Source organism: Zalophus californianus, chromosome 2 (assembly GCF_009762305.2).
Source record: "Zalophus californianus isolate mZalCal1 chromosome 2, mZalCal1.pri.v2, whole genome shotgun sequence".
In the NCBI taxonomy this organism is placed as follows: Eukaryota; Metazoa; Chordata; class Mammalia; order Carnivora; family Otariidae; genus Zalophus; species Zalophus californianus.
In genome coordinates this window covers 131,450,570-131,476,474 of record NC_045596.1, presented here as the reverse complement: position 1 = coordinate 131,476,474, position 25,905 = coordinate 131,450,570, and the positions used below count along the sequence as shown (strand labels likewise).

At 35.4% G+C, this 25,905-nt stretch overlaps 1 non-coding gene across 1 annotated transcript; it reads right to left on the bottom strand.

The window, feature by feature from the left end:
- Nucleotides 1–3,875: 3,875 nt before the first annotated feature.
- On the bottom strand, nt 3,876–3,981 carry LOC113926047. Its single transcript, XR_003521133.1, has one exon. It is a non-coding gene; the product is annotated as a U6 spliceosomal RNA (small nuclear RNA).
- Nucleotides 3,982–25,905: the final 21,924 nt, after the last annotated feature.

The following is a 25,905-nucleotide window of genomic DNA, read 5'->3' as shown; positions in this document are numbered from 1 at the left end:
AGCTATATTACAAAGGAGTGATCACCAAGACAGCATGGTACTGGCACAAAAACAGACATATAGACCAATGGAACAGAATAGAGAGCCCAGATATAGATCCTCAACTCTATGGTCAAATAATCTTCGACAAAGCAGGAAAAAATATGCAACGGAAAAAAGACAGTCTCTTCAATAAATGATGCTGGGAAAATTGGACAGCCACATGCAGAAGAATGAAACTCGACCATTCTCTAACACCATACACAAAGATAAACTCAAAATGGATGAAAGACCTCAGTGTGAGACAGGAATCCATCAAAATCCTAGAGGAGAACATAGGCAGTAACCTCTTTGACATAGGCCACAGCAACTTCTTTCAAGATACATCTCCAAAGGCTAGTGAAACAAAAGCAAAAATGAACTTTTGGGTCTTCATCAAGATAAAAAGCTTCTAAACAGCAAAGGAAACAGTCAACAAAACAAAGAGGCAACCCACAGAATGGGAGAAGATATTTGCAAATGACACTACAGATAAAGGGCTGGTATCCAAGATCTATAAAGAACTTCTCAAATTCAACACCCAAAAAAACAAATAATCAAGTCAAAAAATGGGCAGAAGATGTGAACAGATACTTCTCCAAAGAAGACATACAAATAGCTAACAGACACATGAAAAAATGTTCATTATCATTAACCATCAGGGAAATTCGAATCAAAACCACATTGAGATACCACCTTACACCAGTTAGAATGGCAAAAATTGACAAGGCAAGAAACAAGTGTTGGAGAGGTTGTGGAGAAAGGGGAACCCTCTTAGCAAGTTGGTACAGCCACTTTGGAAAACAGTGTGGAGGTGCCTCAAAAAAATAAAAAATAGAGCTACCCTATGACCCAGCAATTGCACTCCTGGGTATTTACCCCAAAGACACAGATGTAGTGAAAAGAAGGGCCACATGCACCCCAACGTTCATAGCGGCGATGTCCACAATATCCAAACTGTGGAAAGAGCTGAGATGCTGCCCTTCGACAGATGAATGGATAAAGAAGATGTGGTCCATATATACAATGGAATATTACTCAGCCATCAGAAAGGATGAATACCCAACTTTTACATCAACATGGATGGGACTGGAGGAGATTATGCTAAGTGAAATAAGTCAAGCAGAGAAAGTCAATTATCATAGGGTTTCATTTATTTGTGGAACATAAGGAATAGCGTGGAGGACATTAGGAGAAGGAAGGGACAAATGAAGGGCGGAAATCGGAGGGAGAGATGAGCCATGAGAGACTATGGACTCTGAGAAACAAACTGAGGGTTTTATAGGGGAGGGGTTTGGGGGGATGGGTTAGCCCGGTGATGGGTATTAAGGAGGGCACGTACTGCATGGAGCACTGGGTGTTACACGAAAACAATGAATTGTGGATCACTACATCAAAAACTAATGATGTGATGTATGGTGATTAACATAACATAATAAAATAAAATAAAAATAAATAAATAAAATGTCTAGTCCCACATAGTCAAAACTTCCAAATTCATGTAAAGATAAAAAATTTCCCTGAATGTTCAAGGAGCTATCAAAACATACACATAAGACTATCATTGTCCTTTCCCTACCCTAAAGCGCAATCACCCGTGATTCAACAACCCAATGCATACTGTATGTTAATTCAGGGTTGTGGGGCTTTATCTTGATCATCAACACAAAAACATAAAAGTGTTGCAAAAGTTCATTATGTCTTATATTCAAGCTCTTGAAATTGTTTCTTTTTATTTGGAAATGAAAGTTTTTTAACAAACCAGGCAATAGGAGTTATTTTTATAAAGATTTATGCTACTATTCTCTTGGATTTAGTAGAAAAACATCAGTAAAATTATTATGTGTAATCAGGGACCATTTATTATTTCCCAGATGGTCCTTAGATTTCTTCTTTTACTTTGGAATATTCATCTCTCTATCTTGATTTCTTCTCTAGCTTTTCATCTTTGATTTATCTCTTCATGCCCATATACAGTTGTATTATCTTTCTCCTCCACACTTTCACTCTTTCATTGAAGAATTTTTTTTTAATAGAAAGGAAAGGAAGTAAAAGCACTTCATTTTTAGGTATATGTAATTTTATTTTAAACCTCTTTTCGGTTTGTAATCCTCCTTGTGAATCCTATCCTTTGGGGTTCATGTGCTTATTAAGAAAAAAAAAAAAGACCTTGAAAACAGTCCAGGAAAAAGAGAAACAAAAACAAAAACAAAACAAAACCTGTTTGTTTAAAGAGTATTGAGGGACGTCACATAAAACTTGCACAGCTACAGGAAGCTTCTCTCAGCTACGGAATCACTTCTTGCTTTATAGAGTGTGATTCCATTTACTTTACTCAAAACTTCAAGATTATTTTAAATCTGATTTGCCTATTGAGAGCAGTGCAATATTTAACCAGCCTCTGCTTCCTGATCCTTTCCCTCTGTTGCTCCTGAAGCTTCCCAGATGTGTACATGGCGTGTGCTCACATCTTGATACCAACATTAATATATTTCACCCTTGCAAGTTGTCCTTTGTGACTCTTCCTACATCCACTATTGCAGACTTCTCTATTATGACGTAATCTTGGCTACTGTAAGTTTACATTAGTTCAAATTATGTCTTTTTTTTTTTAGAAGAAGTGCAAGCACCTTGTTCTTCAACTTTCAAGAAGGCTGTCATATAACCCCAGAGGAAGCTAGCAACTTTATGTGAAACACATGTTGAGCCCCCAAAATTCACCAATTAATGACTGGGATGCAAAGCAATTTAAACAAGGAGGGAAATATGCTCCAGTGTCTAAAGGAAAACAAAACAAAATAAAGCAGCAAGTTAAGATTATGTGGTTTGAAGCCAAAGGATAATTTTTCAAAGCTTAAACAAGTGATGTGTAAAGGATAATTCCACTTCCCTTAAAAGTGAAAACCTCTGAAAGCTGACACCAAGAAATTTGGAAGCAAACTGTGGACGGCAGGGGAAAATGTTGTGGTACTCAGAGCATATATAAGGCACCAACATTTTTACCTCCTTCCCAGCAATAAATCAAGAGAGATTATTTGTGCAAAGGTAGATTTGGATACAAATTACGATTTTTGGAGAGAAAATTGTAAAAGCATAACCTATTGGTACTGAAAGAACAAAGGCCAGTCAAATACTTTAATCTTACAAAAGAGAACGATGAGATATTCATTATTGAAAGAATAACTCTCATAGAATATCTCTTATTTCTACTTTTTCTGTTTTTAACCTTTACTATTTGGCACAATATTTTGATATACATTTTTTTTTTGTTCTAGAACATGTAAACTATGCTTACAAAGACAAGGTCCTACAGAGAATAAGAATGACTTCAGAAACTCTGCCTCCCTCCCAAACTTCTCAATGTAAAATTTCCCAAATTGAGAAAAAAAATTAATTTAGAGATATATCTAATTGGGGGTGGCTAGGTGGCTAGTTGGTTAAGCATCCGACTCTTGATTTCAGCCCAGATTATGATCTCAGGGCCCTGAGATTAAGCCCTGCACTGGGCTCCACACTGGACATGGAGCATGCTCAAGATTCTCTCTCTCCCTCAGAGAGAGGAGGGTCTCTTCCCTCCTTGTGCACATGTGCTCTCTCTCTCTCAAAAGAAAAAGAAATCCAATTATTCATTTCGATAAAGCTATAAATCTGGTTTTCCAGACTATTTTATTATGAAACAATTTTAAAATTTTAGTTTTTTTCTAATTCAAAGGTATCATATATATATACATATATAATTTTCAAAAGACAAAAGGCTATGAAGAGAAGTACAAGAAAATAATCAGATATCCAATAGTACATTTTGATACAGTTTCTCCCATTTATTCTTATGTTTATTGAAATAATTTTTCTTTTTTTTTAATATGGAATGCTTCATGAATTTAGGTGACATCTTTGCACAGGGGTCATGCTAATCTTCTCTGTATTGTTCCAGTTTTAGTATATGTGCTGTTATTGGAGCACTATTAAAGACTTTCTTTCTTTCTTTCTTTCTTTCTTTCTTTCTTTATTTGACACAGAGAAAGAAAGAGGGAGAGCATGAGTGGGGGGAGGGGCAGATGAGGAGGGATTGGGAGAGAGAATCTCTCAAGCAGACTCCACGCTGAGCGCATAGCCTGATGTGGGACTCGAACACAGAACCCTGAGATCATGACCTGAGCTGAAACCAAGAGTCTGACACTTAACTGACTGAGTCCCCCAGCCATCTCAGAAGGAAGCACTATTGAAATCATTTTCTATATACAGAGTTGTAATTTACTCCATCATTTTAACATTATTTTAGGAAAGTTTTTTCTATATGTTTAAATGTTTCTATGGCTTTAAATGTTCAACAGATGCATAAAATTTTATCATGTGGATATACCATTGTGTGTGTGTTTGTGTATGTGTGTGTGTGAACTCCACTACCATCATTTATTCCAGTAATTTTTATATATATAAAAGATTAGTTTCAAGCATTTTTACATAAAGTCTTTTCCCTAAATTTTAATGAATTATTTCCATAGGAGAGATTCCTAGAAGTGTTTAAAATAGTAGCATTTGTAAGATTAATTTGTTTTCTGTAAGTCTTCCGCAATTTATACTCTCCCACTAGTGTATGAGACTGCCTCACTTCAGTTTGGGCCAGCAATGAGTTCTATCGACCAAATTATTTGACAACATCAGGCTAGAAAATCATTGGTTAATTTAAAAAGCCAATTGAAGTAGGAAGCACAAAATTTTTTTTTAATTTTATATAAACTTGAAGTGTATATATGTATTGTAACTTCCTTCTGTTGATTTAGAGCCAAAGGCTTTGATTTGTTTACCTCTTTGCTGCCATCTTTCTTGCATAAACTATATCTTGCATCTTGCATCACTATACTTTTCAGGTTTTTTTTTTAATGAAGCAAGAAATCAAGGATACTTATGAATAGGAATACAGAAATCTTCTGACCTTTAAAGAAAAAATTTGCCTCTGTTTTTATGTTGTTTCATCCAAATTGGTTTTGACATAAATAGTTTTAGGCAGTTTACTGTTTTCAAAGCATATAATTGAATGGATTAGTTATGTGTAAAGGGAGGGTAAATACAGCTCTGTGGTCTCCATAATCTTTTTATTTGGTGCTGAACATTCCCTATATCCCATTGTTTTTGGAGTAAAAACTCATATGGTCAAGTACAGTAAGATAAAGTTTAAAAATGATATCTAGTAGAACTCTTGTTTTTACATTATTGTGCACACAGCAGTCTTGACTTGGGCAGATGGCTATTTTAATAGCTTTGACTTTGTACATATTGCAAGAAGTTTTCTCTTACTTTTTATCACTCATAAATACATAAAAAGCTAACTGATAATATATGTGAATACTATCATTTACTGTAAAAATGCTCTCTGATACAAAGTGCTATGCATAAAAATGTCTATTAAAGGATACACTCCCCACCTATATTTCATTGTGAAAGTCTAGTAAGAGAGCAACAATTCACTCTACTTGTAATCAACTTACTTACTATTTTCTGACATTTAAAAATATTTAAGAGTATTGCAAATAATGCTGCAATAAACATAAGCGTGCTTAGATCTCTTCTGAATTAGTATTAAGCGTCCACTGGTACACAAATAGATAAGGAAGATGTGGTGTGTGTGTGTGTGTGTGTGTGTCTGTGTGTGTATAATATTACACAGCCATAAAAAGGACGAGATCATGAGATCTGTGACAATGGAGATGGATCTAGAGAGTATTATCCTAAGTCAAATAAGTTGGACTTAGAAAGATAAATACCATACAAGTTCATTCGTATGTGGAATCTAAAAAACAAAATAAATTCATAAAGAATCAAACAAACAAAAAGCAGAATCATGCCTGTGTTTACAGAGAACAAACTGATGGTTGCCAGAGGGGAGGGGGGATGCGATATTGAGCTAAAGGGGTGAAGGGGTTATGGTTATGGAATGAATAAATCACAGGAATAAAAGGCACAGCATAAGGAATATAGTCAATAATATTGTAATAGCATTGTATGGGGACCAAAGGTAGCTACACTTGTGGTGAACATAGCATAATGTATGGAGAAGTTGAATCACTATGTTGTACACCTGAAAATAATGTAACATTTTGTGTCAACTATGCTGAAACATATAACAAATGAGGCATATGTTATCTAAAGAAACAATTATAAAATTAGTTAGATTGTTAATTACTGCCAGGAGAAATGAGAAACGATTTCAAAAAATTTTTGACTATTTCTTAAAGTACTTTAAGAGTACTTAAAACCTAAAACACAAACAGTACTTAAAACCTTCTATATTTTACTGCTTAAGTCTGAACAATTCTAATTTTTTAATTAAAATTCCATATTTTTAAATTCTTATGGTATTGGTTAAGGTTACCTTTCAGTGACCAGGATATAACATGAAAAGAAACATAACTTTTAGTGTTATATGGATCTAAAATTTAAATTAAAAAAATGTTGCCCTCTTGTGCTTTGTGTACAATGTTGAATGAATAATTGCAATTATTTTCTCAACAAGATCTTCTTCTTTTTAATATTTTCTTTTAAATATTTTCAGTAATTCATTTAACTACAAAAGAAAGTTAAGTAGTGAAACTATTGATTCTTATGCACTTGTAAGTATAAATTTCATTAATAATTCAGAGTACCTTCTTTTTTAAAAAAATGATTTTATTTATTAATTTGAGAGAGAGACAGAGATAGCAAGAGAGGAGGAACAGGCAGGAGAGGGAGAGGGAGGGCGGAGGGCCCCCCCATCCCCTGCTGAGCAAGAAGCCTTGTGCCGGATTTGATCCCAGGACCCTGGGATCATGACCTGAGCCAAGGGTTCAGGCTTAACCGACTGAGCCACCCAGGAGCCCCCAGAGTACATTCTTATAAAATTTTCAGAAGTGAAATATATCATCCAGATCTTTCAGAACCTAAAGGGCTGATCAATTTTCCATTGTCTTATAGCTATAGTTTTTTTTTTTTTACAAAAAGACACTCTAGAGTATTATTATTGTTGTGCATACCATTATCCCTTTCACTCTTTTCTCCCCAATTATCTGTATGTTAAATGCAAATACCTGAGTAAAATGAGGAAAAGGACTTAGTGCTGAGCTGGAATCAGGATACCTCATCATTCGCCTGCAAGAAGTTCCTGTAATCTGAGAAAGGACACAGTGGGCAAAGGGCCTGGGTAGCAAAAGAGAAATTCTTCCCCCGGAGCAAGCCAGAGAGATCTGAGTGGCACAACCACACTTCCAGACCTGCATCCTACTTCATCCCTAAGGATGACCGTGGCGGCAGTGAAGATCACTGTGACAGCAGGCACTGAGGGACTGAGCTTAAGTCTCTACAGCATTACACTGTTGAAGTCCCCACAGTGGCTCTGTGGAGAAGACATGAATGAGGAAATTCATGATTGGAAAGCCTAAGTACCTCGCCCAGTGTCTCACATGGAGCTGTAGTAGAAACAAAAATCTTCTGGTTGACTTTTGGGATCACACTGTTCTAGTCTTTTCACTCTCTGTGTCTTCCACCACATGATCCTCTGCCAGACCTTAGAAGCTGAAATTCCTCCAGGCTTGGTCCGAGCCCCCCCCCCTTTTCTCACTCTATATCTCCATCAAGATAGGTTTAGTGATTGACCATGGACTAAGAACTTCAAAGGGCAAAAGTCTCCATAGATTTTATCTTTTTAGCTCCGAGTACATATATCCCATGGTCACTGTGAAGACAAAAGTAATAGAAATTCCCTGAACTTGTGTATATGTTGCCTTATTATGACAAAAAAAAAAAAAAAAGAATTTACATTTCTGACTAAGGATTCTGAGAAGGGGAGATTATTCTGGGTTGTCTGGTGTGCCCGTTGTAATCATGATTCCTGATATGAGGAAAGCAATTGTGTCAAAATCAGAGACAGATGGTGGGATGAGGGAGGGAGAGCTTGAAATGAAGTGCTTTGAAGATGAAGGAAGGAACCCGAACCAAAGGGTACAGAGGGCCTCTAGAAGCTGGAAAAGGCAAGGAGGTGAATTTTCTCTGAAGTCTCCAAAAGGAACACACGCTGCCAATACCTTGATTTTAGCTCAGTGAGACCAATTTTGGACTTCTTTGTATTGTTTTAGGCCACTAAGTTCATGGTAATTTATCACTGCAGCAATGGGAAATTAATATAGTCTTGTAAAAAAAAAAGATTTAATTAATTAATTTATTTGAGAGAAAGAGAGAGAGAGAGAGAAAATGAGGGTTGGGGAGGAGCAGCGGGAGAGAGAAAAGCAGACTCCGTGCTGAGCACAGAACCCACTGTGGGGCTCGATCCCAGGACCCTGAGAATACCACCTGAGCTGAAGCCAAGAGTTGGAAGCTTAACCAACTGAGCCACCCAGGTGCCCTGGAAAGCAATATAGTCTTATAAATGATGCTTGCACTACATGCTTCAGTCGTGCACTACTTAATATGTTAAACTAATACCAGTAAGTAACTGTCATATGGTAAGAAATAATTCTTACGTCTCAGTTCTGCAAACTCTTTATTATGCTTCTTCTCATGATATTGGTCAACACATATCCTTTTTTTGGGTGTCTTAAATTTTAATTTTAAAAGGACATTGACATGAAAAGTTAATAATTACAGCCTTAAACGGCCGTAGCATAGTTCTATGAATTAAACTGTCTACCTTTCAAAATAATTAGAGGAGAAATGAAATCTTACAGAGGCATTTGTTTGTCAGAACAGGTTTTAATTATAACTAGAATATGAATAGTGAGCAGATTGTCTAAAATATTTAAAAATGAAATATTCTTTTACTTGAAAGTGAATAAGAAGAAAGAGGACTTTAAAATGTGAAGAATTTTCTAGGGAAGATAGTGACAGTGAGAAATTATTAAGAAAAATATTCAGACCCAGCAGAGTCATCACAATAGTGAATGACAAGAACAAAAATGGGGAACTGATGTTAGCTGATTTCAATATTTACTATAAAGCCATAGTAATCAAGACAATGTGGTACTGGTGAATAATAAAAAAAAAAAAACAGACAAATAGGTCAATAAACACAACAGAGAGCCCAGACGTATATCCACAATACACGCAGTTAACTGATCTTTGACAAAGAAGCAATGGCTGTACAATAGAGCAAAGATAGTTTTCTTAACAAATGCTACTGGAGCAACTGGATATCCACATGCAAAAAAAATAAAATAAATTTATATATACACCATGCATCTTTCACAAAAGTTAAATCAAAATGTATCACACACTTAAATATGAAACACAAAACTATAAAACTACCAAAAACTTACATGACATTGGGTACAGTAGTGACTTTTTATAGATAATACCAAAGGCACAGTTCATGAAAAAAATAATACCTAAGCTGGACTTATTTAAATCAAAACCTCTGCTCTGCCACAAACAACGTCAAGAGAATGAGAAGACAAATCACAGACTGCGAGAATATATTTTCAAAAGACACATCTGATAAAGAACTATTGTCCAAAATATACAAAGAACACTTAAAACTCAACAATGAGAAAGCAAGCATTCCAATTAAAAAATGGGCCAAAGACCTTAACAGACATTTCAGCAAAGAAAATGTAGTAATGGCAAATAAGTATCTGAAAAGGTGTTTTACATCATATGTAATGAGGGAAATGCAAATTAAAGAAAACAAAAAACACTGAGATACTACTACACACCTATTAGAATGACCCAAATCCAGAACACCGACAACACCAAATACTATTGAAGATGTGGAGCAACAAGAATTCTCATACATTGCTGGTGGGGACGCTAATAATATAGCCACCTTGGGAAAGAGTGTGGTGATTTCTTATAAAATTAAACTTACTATATGATCCTGTAATCGTGCTCCTTGGTATTTACCCAGAGAAGTTGAAAACATTTGTCCATAAAGATATCTGCACATGGATGTTTACAGCACCTTTATCCATAATTTCCAAAATTTGAAAACAACCAAGATGTCCTTCAGTAGGTGACTGGATAAATAAACTGGTGCATCCAGACAGGGGAATATTATGGAGTGCTAAAAAGAAATGAGCTCTCAAGGCATAAAAAGACATGGAAAACGTTAAGTGCGTATTACTAAGTGAAATAAGCCAATCTGAAATAGCTACATGCTATAGGATTCCAACCATATGACATTTTGGAAAGAGTAACGTTATGGAAACAGTAAAAAGATTAGTGGTTGCCCAAAGTGTGTGTCTAGGGGGAGAGAGAATTTTTATGGCAGTGAAAATACTCTGTGAGACATTGCAATGATGGGTACATGTCACTGTATATATTTCCAAACCCATTGAATATACATTCAGAGTGAACTTTAAAGTAAGCCATGGACTTTGGATGATTACGATGTGTCAATGTAGGTTCACTGTTGGTTAAAATGTACCATTCTGGTGAGTGATGTTGATGATCCCTCAGGGAAGCTATGCATGTGTGGGGGCAGGGCCTATATGGAAAATCTCTGTACTTCCCTCCCAATTTTATTTTAAACCTAAAACTGTTATTAAAAAATGAAATAAGGAAAATAAGTTCAAGGGAGAATATGTATTTAAAAATCTTTCAAAATAATTGTCCAGGAAAATGTTTAAATGTCTCCTGTTTTCATTCTCTAAAAGGAATTGAGCTGTTTTGTAAAGTAGTTGAATTGCAGTTCTATGTGTACAAGAAATAGTATGACATAACCCAGAGGTTTACTTCTAGCCCTATGGTTAGGTTCAATTTACATAAAATGGAGATTTTGCATCAGTTAACACCTAGTGAAGAATAAGAGCAACTTAAACTTGACCTCCATTCTGTGGATAATTTTAAAAGCAGAGTAATTTAAAAGTTATAATCAATTATTGGTATTACTTGGCTTCCTAAACATCATGTGATAGGTAGTGGCTTAATGATAAAAACATGCAAAATAAAAGTGACCAGATAACATGAGCTTTTAAAGTTGCTGGTATATAAAGTTGCTGGCTCCTGTATACATGTTAATTAAAATTATTTGTCTGATATATTTGATTCATTAGTGATATTTACAGAATTATATATTATCATGTTTTAACAGGGAAAAAAATCACCTTGTTACAATGGGAAAATTCTTACCTTTATTGTCTAAACACACGAAAGTACTGAAAACATCTGAGTACTTTAAATAATGGATTTAAATGTTTTGCAATGGTGTTAAATGTGAATGGGCTTCTGTTTCTAAAACTGTATTTATTACTTTCTTATATTTCTCCATTTACATTGAACATGTTTGGGTTAAAACAACTTATTGTTGAGAAATAATTGCTTTGAAGACATAATTAAATAGACATGATATTGATTCTTGATTAAATAGATATGATTGATTAGATAGATATGATATTAGATTTTACTTCTAAATTTCTATTTTTCATTAAAAAGGAAGTGAAAAATCAGGGCACCTGGGTGCCTCAGTCAGCTGAGAGTCACACTCTTGATTTTGGCTCTAGGTCATGATCTTAGGGTCCTGGGATAGAGCCCTGCATTGGGCTCTGCACTCAGCGGGGAGTCTGCTTGAGACTTCTCCCTCTTCTTCTGTCCCTCCCTCCACTCATGCTCTCTATCTAAAATAAATAAATCTTTAAAAAAATTTTTTTAAAAAAGTATGTGAAAAATTCCTATCATAAAAATGAAAAACATATCTGTACACGAGAACTTGAATTTTTATTTATATAAACATGTAGATTTGATTATGCCAACTTTATGTATATAGCTACATAAATATGTATACATGTAAATGTGCAAAGAAGAAGACTTATTGAAATGTCTGGGGAAAAAAAGCATGGAAATGTCCTTAATCTTATGTTTACTTCCTATTTACATTAACAAAGTCAACCACACCTTCAGATTTAAAGATTGTTGTCACAGGTTCAGAATTATTTCCCATGCATTATTGTGCCAGAAAATACATGGGGAAATTTATCTCCCATAATTTAATTTTGGAAGATTTAAAATTATAGAGTAACTGCATCCTGATAGAGGTATTTGTGAACGTATTACCAGAATCATTTTATTTTTTTAATTTCTCCATGGGAATATGTTAGAGAAGGAGCAAGGTAAAAATACGAATCTAAATAATCTACCTCAGAATGATTTACTTAAAAAAATGATAATCATGGTAAAAATGTTCCTACTCAAGTGTCTCAACATCATTAGCCACCACCATAGTTCCATGTTTAGGATATCTGAAATGTTATATGAGGTGTGATGTGGAGGGAAGCACTCTTTTGGATGTATGCCTGTTTCCTGGGATTTACTCTGCATCAGCTATGAAAGTGATCCAAAGGTTTAGGTTTATTTGAAGATATAACAACTCTGGCTGACATCTGGTCCAGTTATTTGTGGTCAAAGTACATAATTTTTAAGTGATGTAAATTTCACTCCACACTTTGATTCTACGTTTCACAGTCCACCTTCTTATTAACAGATATCTGCATGTCTTTTAAATATTTCATGACTCCTCTACTATTGACTGATTTATTACTGAATGTCTAAACCAGCTCTATTGAGAAATTTATTTTGTATTTGTTTTCTAGTTTTCTATATCGAGGTATTCTATTAAAAACTCTTCAGAACTCATATTTTTATAAGCCAAAAGCATACATGACATATCATAGAACCTATTAAACTGGAATAATGATTTTATCATGTTACTATTTAACTCTTAGGACTATACATTAGATAAACATAGGTATTTTAGTTTAATGAGAGGCTAGTTCTCAGTTGTTTGACATTTTAATTTAATTTTGGATTACTAAAAGTTTTATCAAGATCAGAATAATTTTTGAGAGCATATACATTTCTATTTTGAAAGGGTTGTTTTGGACAAATTTAGTAGAAATTAAAATTAAATCCTGCAGCTAGAAGGAGTATACTCAGAATCAGACTATGATGATTTTCCTTGACTATGAAGTGTTTGATTCATAAGAAATGATACTACCAAACATGTTAAACAAAAATGAAAAAAAACTTTCTAAAACCCAGGGCATTACTTAAACCCAAATTCCATTTTATTCTTATATTTAATTTTAGATTTTGATGCTAAAACTAAGATAGAACTTGAATTATCTGAACAATATTTTTATCATCGCTTTTTGTAATAATAAAATATGTAGGAAATTACTTTGGAAAGTTTAAGAATCTGCGGCATCTGAGAGTCTTCTAAAACCTCACACAAACCAAAGAGCAGGTTGGTTATTAGGTGTAATTGTTCCTAAGTATTCCTAAGTATTCATCGTGAAGTCAGATTTCATTGCTGAAAGTTTCCATGGCAACAGGAGGAATAAAAACGTCTCTGCTTCACTAGCTCTTAGTTCTTCATAAAATATTGTTTCATTATGCTTTCAGAAATACGCATAAAAAAATAATTCCCATTTTTAAAAAACTGACAGAATTGTGTGCATTAAGAATGGGTCTGTTGTGCTGATACAAACCATTTCATACTTACACAATGCACAAGTTTACTGTTTTTCTATGACTTTCTATTTGTCAACCTTTCCCCAAATTTTCCTCTATAGCCTGTCTTCACTGATCTACATTCATTGCTTCCTTCATCTTAGCTCAATTCAATATCACATGATTATCTCCGTAAATAATGAAAAAGCTTTAGACATATTCAATATACATTCATGATGAAAACCATAAAGAAAATGGGAATGGAGAGATACTTTCTTAACATGATTATATCCCTCCATTACTATTTGGCATTGTAGTAGAAATATTATTAGCCAGAACAATTAAATAAAAGAAATCAGAGATATAAAAATGGGCAATTTAAGGAGTAAAATGGTTTCTATTTGCAGATAATATGATAGAATACCTAGAGACTCCAGAGAATCGATACTAAAACTATTCTACTATTAATGAATGAGTGAGTTGGCCAGGATATAAAATTATCATATAAAATCAACAGTCTTCATATGCACAAATAATAAACAGAAGATATAATAGTAAAGATAATCCCATTTAAGATTGCAACAAAGAAGATTAACTATAATGACATAAATTTAACAGGAAATGTGCAAGATCTGTATGAGGAAAATATTTAAAACTCTTTAAATATATATGTAGATAAATAGCACAGATAAAATAGAAAGTCCAAAACTAGACTCAAATACATATGGAAATTTAATATATGATAAACTGGCATTTCAGTTTACTGGGGTAAAGACTGACTCATTAATAAATGGTGATAGGACAACTAAGGAGCCATATGGAATAAGTTAAAATTCAATTTATCTCATACCATACAAGAGATTACTAGGGATGGATTAGGTATCTAAATGTAAAAAATGAAGCCATGGATCTACAACAAAGAAACATTCATGAATTTCTCTTTAGTTTCAGTGTAGGGAAGGCTTTGTTAAGTGTGATACAAAACCCAAAGTCATTAAAAGAAAAGATTGTTGCTGGGCGCCTGGGTGGCTCAGTTGGTTAAGCGACTGCCTTCAGCTCAGGTCATGATCCTGGAGTCCCGGGATCGAGTCCCACATCGGGCTCCCTGCTCAGCAGGGAGTCTGCTTCTCCCTCTGACCCTCTTCCCTCTCGTGCTCTCTATCTCTCATTCTCTCTCAAATAAATAAATAAAATCTTTAAAAAAAAAAAAAAAAAAAAAAAGAAAAGATTGTTGCATTTGACAACATAAAATAAAAATGCTTGCATAAAAAAAAAATCTCAAAAACAATGTAACTGACTTAACTTGTAGAGAACAATTGCAACATATAAAGCAGACCAGGGATGCCTGGGTGGCTCAGTCAGTTACACGTCTGCCTTAGGCTCGGGTCATGATCCCAGGGTCCTGGAATCTAGTCCCACATCGGGCTCCTTGCTTGGTGGGGAGCCCGCTTCTCCCTCTGCCTGCCACTTACCCTTCTTGTGCTCTCTCTCTCTGTCTCTCTGACAAATAAATAAATAAATAAAATCTTAAAAAACAACAGACCAAAGGAAAATGTCCTTTTTAAAGTGAAGGGACAAAGGACCAAGACCCTGATAGAAAAATGAGAAAAAAAAATTTTTTAATTAGAAATAATTAAAAGAATTCACAAAAATAAAAAAGTTGTTCTTAAAATATTCAGATCATAATTAGAGAAATAACAATTTAAAAATGCTGAGATCCTATTTACCACTTATCTGATGTACAAAAATTATGTATGTAAATATTGAAATTTTGTCAGTGAGGCTGTGGGGAAACAAACTCTCATGTATTGCTAATGGGAATGTAAATTGGTAAAACCCATTTTGGGCAAAATTTGGTAATACTTAACAAAACTCAGGGTGCCTGATTGGCTCAGTCAGTTAAGCATCTGCCTTTGGCTCAGGTCATGATCCCAGGGTCCTGGGATCGAGCTCCATGTCGGGCTCCCTGCTCAGCGGGGTGTCTGCTCCCTCTCCCTCTGCCCCTCTTCTGCTCATGCTCTCTCTCTCTCTCTCTCTCAAATAAATAAATAAAATCTTTTAAAAAGACACTACCTATGCACTTACTCTTTAATCCAGAAACCTTTAAAAACACACACTAAATATACGCCTCCAATAATAAGAATACATATATGTACAAGGTTATTCATCACAGCTTTATTTGTAATTCCAAAATATTGGAAACAACTTAATACTCATATGTAGGAAAGGGATTAGATAAAATATGGCCCATCCAAACAATGAAGTAGTATGCAACTGCATAAAAGAATAAGGAAGATTTGTATGAATTGATATTGAGTGATTTGTAGGACATATTTTTAGGTGAGAAAAGCAAATTACAAAAGAAGCTATAGTGTACTATTTTTCCTATAAGAAATGTGAGGATATGAAAAAGTACATACATACTTGCCCATTTGTGTGAAATAAATACAGGAATGATAAACCAGAAAGGAAGGATAATGTTTATCTCTAGAAAGTGGATGAGAAATTTTTGGAAAGGAGAAGGGAGTGCAAACAGAGATAAGGGGAATGTAACACTCCCCTGAATATATCTTTTTGTATATTTATGATTCTTAGACATACAGGAATGCCTCATAGATATCTCAACTACTCAAAATTTAGCCAAATACACTGCTATGTGGGGGAAACTTATGTGACATAGAAACATTAACAAATGAACCAAACTAAATTACAAATGGATAACCTAATCACATTGAAGGAGTACAGAAAAAAACAGCTAACCTGGTAACTTACCAACCTTCAGTTGCTTACCATAAGGCTAAAAGGCAAAAAAGAGCATTATACAACTGCTCCAGTTTGGTTAGTAAATGTGTTTTTTATAGGGTATGGTTAGCAATTTTTGAAATTATGTAATTTGCATACTCGAACTGGGAAAACAAAAAGGAAATATATTGATTGCATGTAACTAGACTGAATTTCCCTTTTGGAGAAAGAAATTAAATATAAGGAAAGGGGAAAAGCTAAATAAACACTGAGGTGTTTGACTGGAATCAATTATCAGTAGAAACTCACTGTTTTAACAGTCATACAAATAGACAGATCTAGAAATACAGATGTCAGTGTATGCACAGGTTACCATCTATATATACATTCCTACCTCCACTGGTTGTGGCTGAAGACACTGTAAGTAATGACACCCAGAAGCAATGAACATACCTATAATCCAGATCTTGGAAGTACTTAATAAAAGATGTGAGCTTGTTTAAAAAAATGTAGAAGCCATCTGGAAGGAGTGTGAAGGGCCAAAGCTGAAACAACTTGAAGTGGGGGGGGGGGGGAATAGTTATATTGGTTTTTAACCCATATAATAAAATAAACATCCAAGAGTCTATTTTGACATGAACAACTAATTGAATAATTATATAAATGGGGAACAAGGAATATTTTTTCATTACAGAAGAATTTCAGTTAATAAATGCAGGGGGAGAGAAGAAAATAGAAAATCACCATTAGACAAACACCACAATGATTATGGCAAACAAGTCCGTTGATGGATGCTAAAAGTGTTGGGCAAAAATTTGAAGAGAAGCAGTATCCTTACATAGTGCCAAAGATACCTCTCCAGAAGGTGTTTATAAGGAAAAAGAAATACTGGTTTTTAGAGGAGAAACCCTGCAGACACCACTTTAGCCAAACCAGCAAAATTAGCATTACCAGTACTGAGACATATTGACATTATGACCCCCTATCCCATGATGCCCTGAGAGGCACACAGCATCATGTTTACACCAGGCTTGCCAAAATAATACACAATTCACTTGTCATGAGAAAGCATCAGAAAAACCCGAATGGAGGAACATTCTACAAAATAGCTTACCTTTATTCTTGAAAATGTCAAGGTCCCTAGATGTAAGGGAAGAGGATGTAACTCTTGCAGACTGGAGGGTGTCAAGGGCAAATAGCAGCAAAATTAAATGTCAGATCCTGCAGATGACCCTAGAGCAGAAGAAATACATCAGTGGGGAAATAGGTGAAGTTCACCTAAAGTAAGGTCTGTACTTCAGTTAATGGTACTACCTCAGCATTAATTTCCTGGTTTTCATAATCGGACTATGACGATGCAAGATGCTCACCTGAGGAGAAGCTGGGAGAAAGGTATATGACAACTCCCTGTACTATTTTGGCAACTTTTCTGTGAATCTAAAATTAGTTTAAAATAAAAGATTAAAAAAAGAAAAACTTCAAAAACATTCCTCAAACCACATCATTGAATAAATTATTGAAAATTTTTTTCTTTTTCTTTCTTTTTTTTGGAAAATTTTTTTCTTGATGCTACTTTGTTTACAGTAATGGAATTTGTGAAATTCCTCTCAGAAGGTTCTCTTTTTTCTGAAAAACACCAGTGTTTTTCGAGATCAATTAGATTGGCTCCTCTCTTCTAGAATCCCTCAGTTCTTCATCTCAATCCATAAAGATAAAACTTCTCTCTGCAGTTTACATTGAAGTCCCTGTAACTTATCCAGTAGCTTTGTCTGCAATTCCCTTAGTATCATCCCTATTATAAAATCCTGTTTTCTTCTTTTCTTAAGATTTTATTTATTTATTTGAGAGAGAGATAGAGAGCGCAAGCATGGGGAAAGGGGCAGAGGGAGGGGGAGAAGCAGACTTTCTGCTGAGCAGGGACTCTGATGCGGGGCTCCATCTCAGGACTCTGGGATCATGACCTGAGCCAAAGGCAGACACTTAACCGACTGAGCCACCCAGGCGCCCCTAAAATCTTATTTTCTTAACAATTCTTTTTCCAAAATCAAAGTTTTTTTTTGTTGCCTTATGTAAGTTTCTATTTTATTCATTCAAATCACTTTCCTGTGTAAATGAACTAACAGAAGTATACGGATTTGGGGCCATATACATATTCTTCTTTAGGATTTCACTAAATTTCATGAAATAACTGGTTTCTGGGCTATGATGTCTACTTATCTCACATCCATTAAGGCATTTGCCATCAATATTTTCATATATGTCGTGTCTCTTACATCAGTTTTAGGCCTTCTCTGCTTGTTGTTTCTTTCAAAAGGTTGTTAGCATAAGAATTAGAGATGCCATGGGGCTTACCCGCAACCAAGCTGCTTACTGGATTATGGAAATTCATGGCTCTGTTTCCTTGGGACTTACTAAACTCATGTATAATCATCATGTGATCCATGGAATTTCAAATACAAGAAGAAAAAACTCTCTTGCTGGGTCCTCTGTCTGTTGTTCTGTAAACCCCTTGTCCTGGATATTTCTCTCCAATAACTACCAGATTTAATGGCAGATTCTTAATTCTGTTCTTGAATACTTTACATACTTTCATATTTGGTTCACACTGCCATATGGTGGCTAAAAGTAAACAATGATTTTTGTATACCTCCTCTGAAGCTATTTTTCTTTTGGTCCTAGATCATTAATTCCCAACATTTCACAATAAGAAAATCTTGATCACATGCATTCTTGGACACCAGAAACAGTGCTACAGCACAGTTTCCAGAAAATAGTCATATTTCTAATAAATGTTTGTTAAATTAGTGGACAAAGAACATATCTGCTTTCCAGGTTCAATGATTATTACCACTGATACTAGCTTTATTCCCTGTTGTAATAGAAATTGATTATCCCTAAATAATCTTTCAGTGGAGTGATTAAATTTTGCTAGGTCATGTTGCAGTAATAAACTGTATGAGAATCTCAGTGGCATACAAAAATATAGGTTTGATTCTCACGGCTGTTGTATATTGGCTAACAGCTGCCTGCCATTCTACTTTACTTCTCTCCACTTAAAGACCCAGGCTAGACGAATAGCCACTATCTAGGACAGTCTTGGCACAAATGGAAAGAGCAATGGCAGAACAACTTGACATTTCATGTAACTTCTCAGAAAGAGTCCACATCATTTTTACTAGTATTTCTTGGCCCCAAACTGCTACTTGGCTCAGCCTGACATCCTGTAAGGATGGACTCAGTAGGAGAGGAGGTATGTTGACACTAATACAATCTATTACAGTTGCCCTCTTAATTAAACATATTTGCTTTTCTTCCCAAACGCATAAAATATACTCAACCCCTTCCCCAAGGTCAACGCAACTCAAAGGTCCCAGTTTCGGGATATTGTGATAACCTTCATGTTGTCTCTATGTGGATCCTCTTTAATCTGTAGACCCGTTAAGTATAAAGACAATTTTTCTGTCTCCCTTCACACAAAAAAACAAGGGTTGAACAAACCCAGAAAACCACAATAAACACTCCTTTTCAAAAAGAACAGGGGAGGCACAGGGCCATACTTAGTACACAGCAATGCTGTAGTCCCATTTTGAAAATATGAGGGCCCTACCCTAAGGGTAGGCAATGTTCCTTGGCTAAACTCCTGTGCTGCTCCCTAGGACTAGCTCCCAGATTCATGGTTCTCTATGGCTCTTGACCCCACCTTCTGAAAGATATTATTCCTCTTAACCACAGATGAGTAGACATTGGAGAATATGCTATTTTGGAAGAATGCAGAGATCTTTTAACCTGCCTTTTTTTTTTTAAGATTTTATTTATTTATTTGAGAGAGAGAGAATGAGATAGAGAGAGAGCATGAGAGGGTCAGAGGGAGAAGCAGACTCCCTGCTCAGCAGGGAGCCCAATGTGGGACTCTATCCTGGGACTCCAGGATCATGACCTGAGCCGAAGGCAGTCACTTAACCAAGTGACTGGTGGGCACCAAGCCACCCAGGTGCCCCAACCTGCCTCTTGTTTACAGAAGTTTGGGAGCAAGGGCATTCCATAGGTTATTTTAAGTCTTGGACAGGACAGTCAGTCTCTCTATTCAGCCAAGTGGTTCTTTTGACAGTGATACCTTCTCAAAAACTGAGTTGGATTTTTATCTATGTGATTCCAGTCAGTTCTATGTATCAATAATCTCACAATTCTTTTTTGTTTGTTTGTTTTTAAGATTTTATTTATTCATCTCAGACAGAGATAGAGAGACCCAGAGAGAGAGAGAGAGAGAGAGAGAGAGTGAGCAAGAGCAGGGGGGAGAGGCAGAGGGAGAAGCAGACTCCCCGCTGAGCCAGGAGTCTGACGTGGGGCTTGATCCCAGGACCCAGGGATCACGACCTGTGCCGAAGGTAGGCACTTAACCATCTGAGCCACCTGGGTGCCCCAGTAACCTCACAATTCTTTACAAGGTATCACTCCATTATAGATTTATTAGGTTTTTCAATTTATAAGTAGTCCCATGTATTGGTTTTCTTACTCTGGGTGATGATGCTTTATTTATATTTTAGTTACAATCTCCATTTGGTATTGTGTAACAATAATACTGAATTACAGAATTTAACATTAATTACACATCTTATACTAAAGAGTATAGGAATGGCAAGGAGGGAGAACAAATTGGTAAATAGGTACAAATAAATACTTGTCAAAGTAAAGGAAGGGTGTACAACTTCCTTAGTTCTCATTTCTGCAGCCGGTCACATGGGCGTTGTTGGTTATTTGGAACATTCCTCTTCCATCAGTCATCATGCTCTTACTTCAGCCTCAGTCAGTATCTTATCTAGTGAAGTCATCTAAATCTCATTACCTGGTCAGGTGGTCCAAATTTTCTTTTAACTTTTTATTTTGATGTAATGCAAATTTACAGAGAAGTTGCAAGAAGAGTAGAAAAAAACTCCCATATATCTTTTACCCAGATTCACATTTTTGTCTCATTTACTTTTTCATCATCTCTCTCTATTTATATGTATGCATATTACATTTTTGTGAACCATTCAAGAGTTCAGCTGGAGACTTTATACTCCTTTATTATTAAATATTTTAGCAGATATTAAGAACAAGGACATTTTCTTGGCACAATTATCAAAATTAGTAAATGTATCATTGATAAAAGACTATGAGGTGATCCAAACTTTCAATCCTCAAGTTCCTGTGTCAGTATTGGTCTTGCTTCTTTGGCTTTCTGTATTTTACCACTACATTTTACCATGACATTTGCAAGTATTATTATGTGCCCTAGAGAATTTCCTGGGTTGTAGACACCAGTTAGTATCTTAACCCTTCTCATTGCTTGTGGGCAAAACTATTAATAGAGGTTACCTCTATGTGATGAGATGATAGTTGACATACTTTGCTTGTGTGTGGATGTGTGTGATTTCACGTGTCTCATTTTTTTCCATTGACATATAGTTTCAATAGAATTAGAGAAAAAGCATTTTAGAATAATATCCCGATACAGGATAATTCACAAGTCAAAAGTGAAGAGAACACCACATTGCAAGTATAGCCGTTTATCACTCCAGCTCATTAACATTGTGGCTATCCTCTCCCAAACCATGCCTTTTCACTATGCTCCCTCTGGGTGAGGTGTGTCCCCATATGTCTCCTTTTTCCCCTTTCCCCACTCAGTCCTGGCCCCACCCAGATTTCTCAGGCTTAGCCACTTATCAAGTGGTATTTTACTTTTTCCATTCAGAAACAATATTAGTCTGGATTTTACAAAGTTACTTTACTATGAATTCAAGTCTGATCAAGTGACAAGTATTTAAGGAAAATGAATTAAGCAAATATGTGTTTTTCTTTCATAAACGAGGCCCATAAACGGCAGTGAAAAGTATCTAACTTATAAATGAAAAATATCAAAAAACTGCAAAACTGTTATAACTTAATTGGGCTAATTAGATTCTATTGTACCTGTGGATCCAGGTCCTGGCTTCTATACTCACTATCTATATACTTGACCCAGGGCAAGTTGCTTAACTTTTGTGCCTCAACTTTTATTTTCCATGAAAATGGAATCACAGTTATATCTACCAAATGGAGGATTAAAACAAACAAACAAACAAAAAGAATATGTGAGCTAGCTATTGTTAGGTTTGATGACCAAACTCACAAACCTGAGCCTTTTCAGAAATGTAAACTGGTTTGCTCAGGGTTTACTAGTCCTCTTAATCCCAAAACTGTTTTCTTTGGATAAGATGTCTCAAAATGTTCAAGAAGGAACAATTTGAGAATTACTTTAAAGGAGTGTAGGATGAAATACTTCAGAAGTGGGATACAGTGCTCTGAGAAGTTGATTTAGAGCGCACAATGGTTTAAGAGCATAACAACCTCCCTTTCTTCCTCCCTGGTCTCCTTCATAGGATGGGAGAGATAGAGCTGGTGCCCTGGGTTACACAAGATCAGAGGCACTTGAATAACAGAGGACATCTGCTGTGACTTCCCACTTGCCACCATCTCTGGGGCTGGACTGAAGCTTTATTTGGGGGAGCCTGGAGCACTTTGCAGACGCGGACTAGTTAATGTGCAAGTCATTTGTGATTTAGATTGTGCAGATGAAGACTAGAAGTATGTAAAGGTTAAGGACGGGGCCAAGGTTTAGTCGTGACTCAGTTTATTGGGCTCCTTAACTTTATCACAGAGATTACAAAATAAATTGTTCCTATCAGCTATCCATGGGACCAGGAGACATAGAAGGATTAGTTCTAAAAATATTTTGTTTTCTCTCTTGAGATGAGCTTGACTCAGGCAATTCTATCGTGTAATATACTTCGTTACCGTCCTTCAGATGAAAAGAAACTTAATTTACAGGTCTTTTTAAATTTTTGAATTGAAATCATTCTTCAACTACTGCTCTCCTTTGATCCTCAGTAATCACCCAGCCATTCGTCTTTACAACCTTCCCAGCCTCACTTTGCTTGTCTGTGGCATTCCAGGGTGACACATCCCAGTCTCCTCGGAAAGTCAAAAACATTTATTTCAAGATCCAGTTAAAATTCTTCTGTTTTAAAAACCCTTTAGGGAACAGTTACTCTCTGGAACTTGTTTACTTAATTCCTTTCCTACAAGTCCCGTTTGTTTGAGTTTTTGCTTCCAACCTGACTTTCTGGGAGCTGTTGAAGCAAAGAGAAGAGTGTTTATTGATAGTTTCTGCTATATTAATCAGCTTTCTCTCATTTCCTTAATGTGTCAATTTTCTGGCTCAGGACATAAAACCAAAGCAAAATAATATTTTCTTCTGCTCTGTTAATTAGTTTATTTTTCTTCACATAGTATCAGATCCAAGCCCTTATATTATAGTTAATATCTTCACCATAAGGGAGATGATAAAGTAATGGGCAAGAAGTAGAAAATAAAAAAGTATGATTGAAAAATAAAAAGTTATAGAGGAGAAGAAGAAAAGACAGGTAGAGAGAAGGGGGAATATCCTCAGTACTTTCATACCCCCCCAAAAAACCCCAAAAAACAAAACTTCCCTACAAAGTGGCTTACTAACAAATAGATCAAAGTTGCTAACAATAGCTACACCAAAGCAGAGTGGAAACAAAAACCAAAACTTTAGGATTATTTTCAAAATAATGTTAACAATTGCTTTCACAAAGCCACAGGAGAGTGGAAAATAAAATTCAGAATTACTTTAATTAATTAATAGTAATTCCAATTAAGGCATACATAAAGAATGATGGAAATGAAAGTCATGTTTTGGCATATATCACAGGATAGCTTTTACAGAAAGAACCACTGATGAATGCCAACATTAGTGAGCAAAAGTATGAGAAACAGGATATCTGCAGACTATCAAAATGTTTGCCCACAAAATGGTTTATAATTATAAAGAGAAAATAACTATAATAAACTAATAGTAATTAGTATATTATAATGAGGCATATAAATACCATGTACTGCTAAATATCATGCAGGAAGGAGGGCACAGAACCACTTCTGTGGCATTTTTGCAAAAAATGAAACTTAAATAGAAACATGAGAAGATATCAGAAAAGCCCAAATGAGGACAATACACAAAATGGCTGGCCAATATTCTTCCGAAGTGTCAAGGTCATGAAAGACAAGGAGGCTGGGAATTGTCACAGATTTGAAGGACTTTAAGGAGAGCAGACAACTAAGTAAAATGTGTGATCCTGATTGACTCCTGGACCAGAGAAAGGACATTAATGGGATAAATAATAAATCAGAATAAGGCATATAGATTAGTTCATGTCTTATTATTGTTAATTTCCTGGGTCTTGATAACTGTAATATGGTTTTATGAAAACATTAGTATTTGGAGAAACTGGGTAAAGGATATATGGAAATTATTTGTAATATTTTTAACTTTTTTGTAAGTTTGAAATTATTTCAAATGAAGTTTTTTTTAAGAAAGGACTAATGGAGAGGCAGCTTTTATAAGAACATGTGATCTCCAGTAAAATTTTGGAAGTTTAAAGATAAATTCAAGATATCCAAATAAAACTTTTAGAAAGGGCCCCTTTCTTATTTTATTACTTAAGGTAATAAAACAGATGTTCAGTCAGCAAAGAATGAACTCTTTTGGTGTGTATTTCACTAAAGAAGATTATATAGTTTATGAAGTGTCCATGGAGCTATAATGGTCTTGGATGACACTTGGTAAGTCTTCCGTGTTTATTTTGTTTTCTGCGTAACACCAAACTAGAAGTTAAAAATTTTATTTTCATTCCAGAAGAATAGAAAACGTCGAATTCCTTCTAATTAACAACAAACCAATGTGGGCCCACTTACCTGTCCCTTTACCCTAATCTTTTCCTAAAATAGAAAACACACACACACACATACCCCAAACATGCAGTTCCTTGGTGTTCAGACCACATTGTGAAAGGCGTGAAGCTAGAATGTTTCACTCAAAAGGACTCAAAGGAAGATACTAAATAATTATTACTCAAAAAACCCCTCTAACACTACAAATATAGTATTAAAACTTGGTCATTGCTTCCAGAACTTAAATTTAAATTGTAAAAAATTCTATGGTGTAGTTACAACCATAACTCAGTTCTTTATAAGTAATCTATATCTAGCAAAACCTTCCAGGGTATTTCTTAAACATGATTTTTTTTTCCCCAATTTGACCAAAGTGATGCAGATTTTAAGGGAAGTACAATAAACCTGAAAACTGAAAACTGTATTGCCTGAAGTGGCAGATTTTTAGATAGTCACTCATTCTTTGACAATCCCTCTATCATAAGGGAGCATCTATATCCCATAGCCCCTCTCTTGCATCTGAAGGGATGTTGTGCCAGTTTCAAGGCCTAATTATTAAAAGCCTGGCAGCTTCCACTTCCTTTTTCATAGAATACTCACTCTTGAAGTCTAAGCTACTATGTTAGACAGCAACTACCCACTAGAGAGATAATGTAAAGAAGTCATGAGATTGCACAAGGAAGGAAAGTGGACCAACTCAGCGCAGCCTTCAAATCATGCCCACCAAATGTCAGACATGAATAAAGCCTTCTTGGACCCTCCAGACTAGCCCTGGGGCAAGCTGAATACCACCAATTGACCCCTGTTGATTCCTGGAGCAAAAAATTCACTCAGATGATCCCTACCCAAACTCTTGCTCCATAGATCTTGAATATAATGAAGGAAGTATTGCTTTAATCTGTTAATTTGGGGATGGTTTATTATATAGCAATAAAGACCAGAAGACACGGATGTGAGGATGTTTTT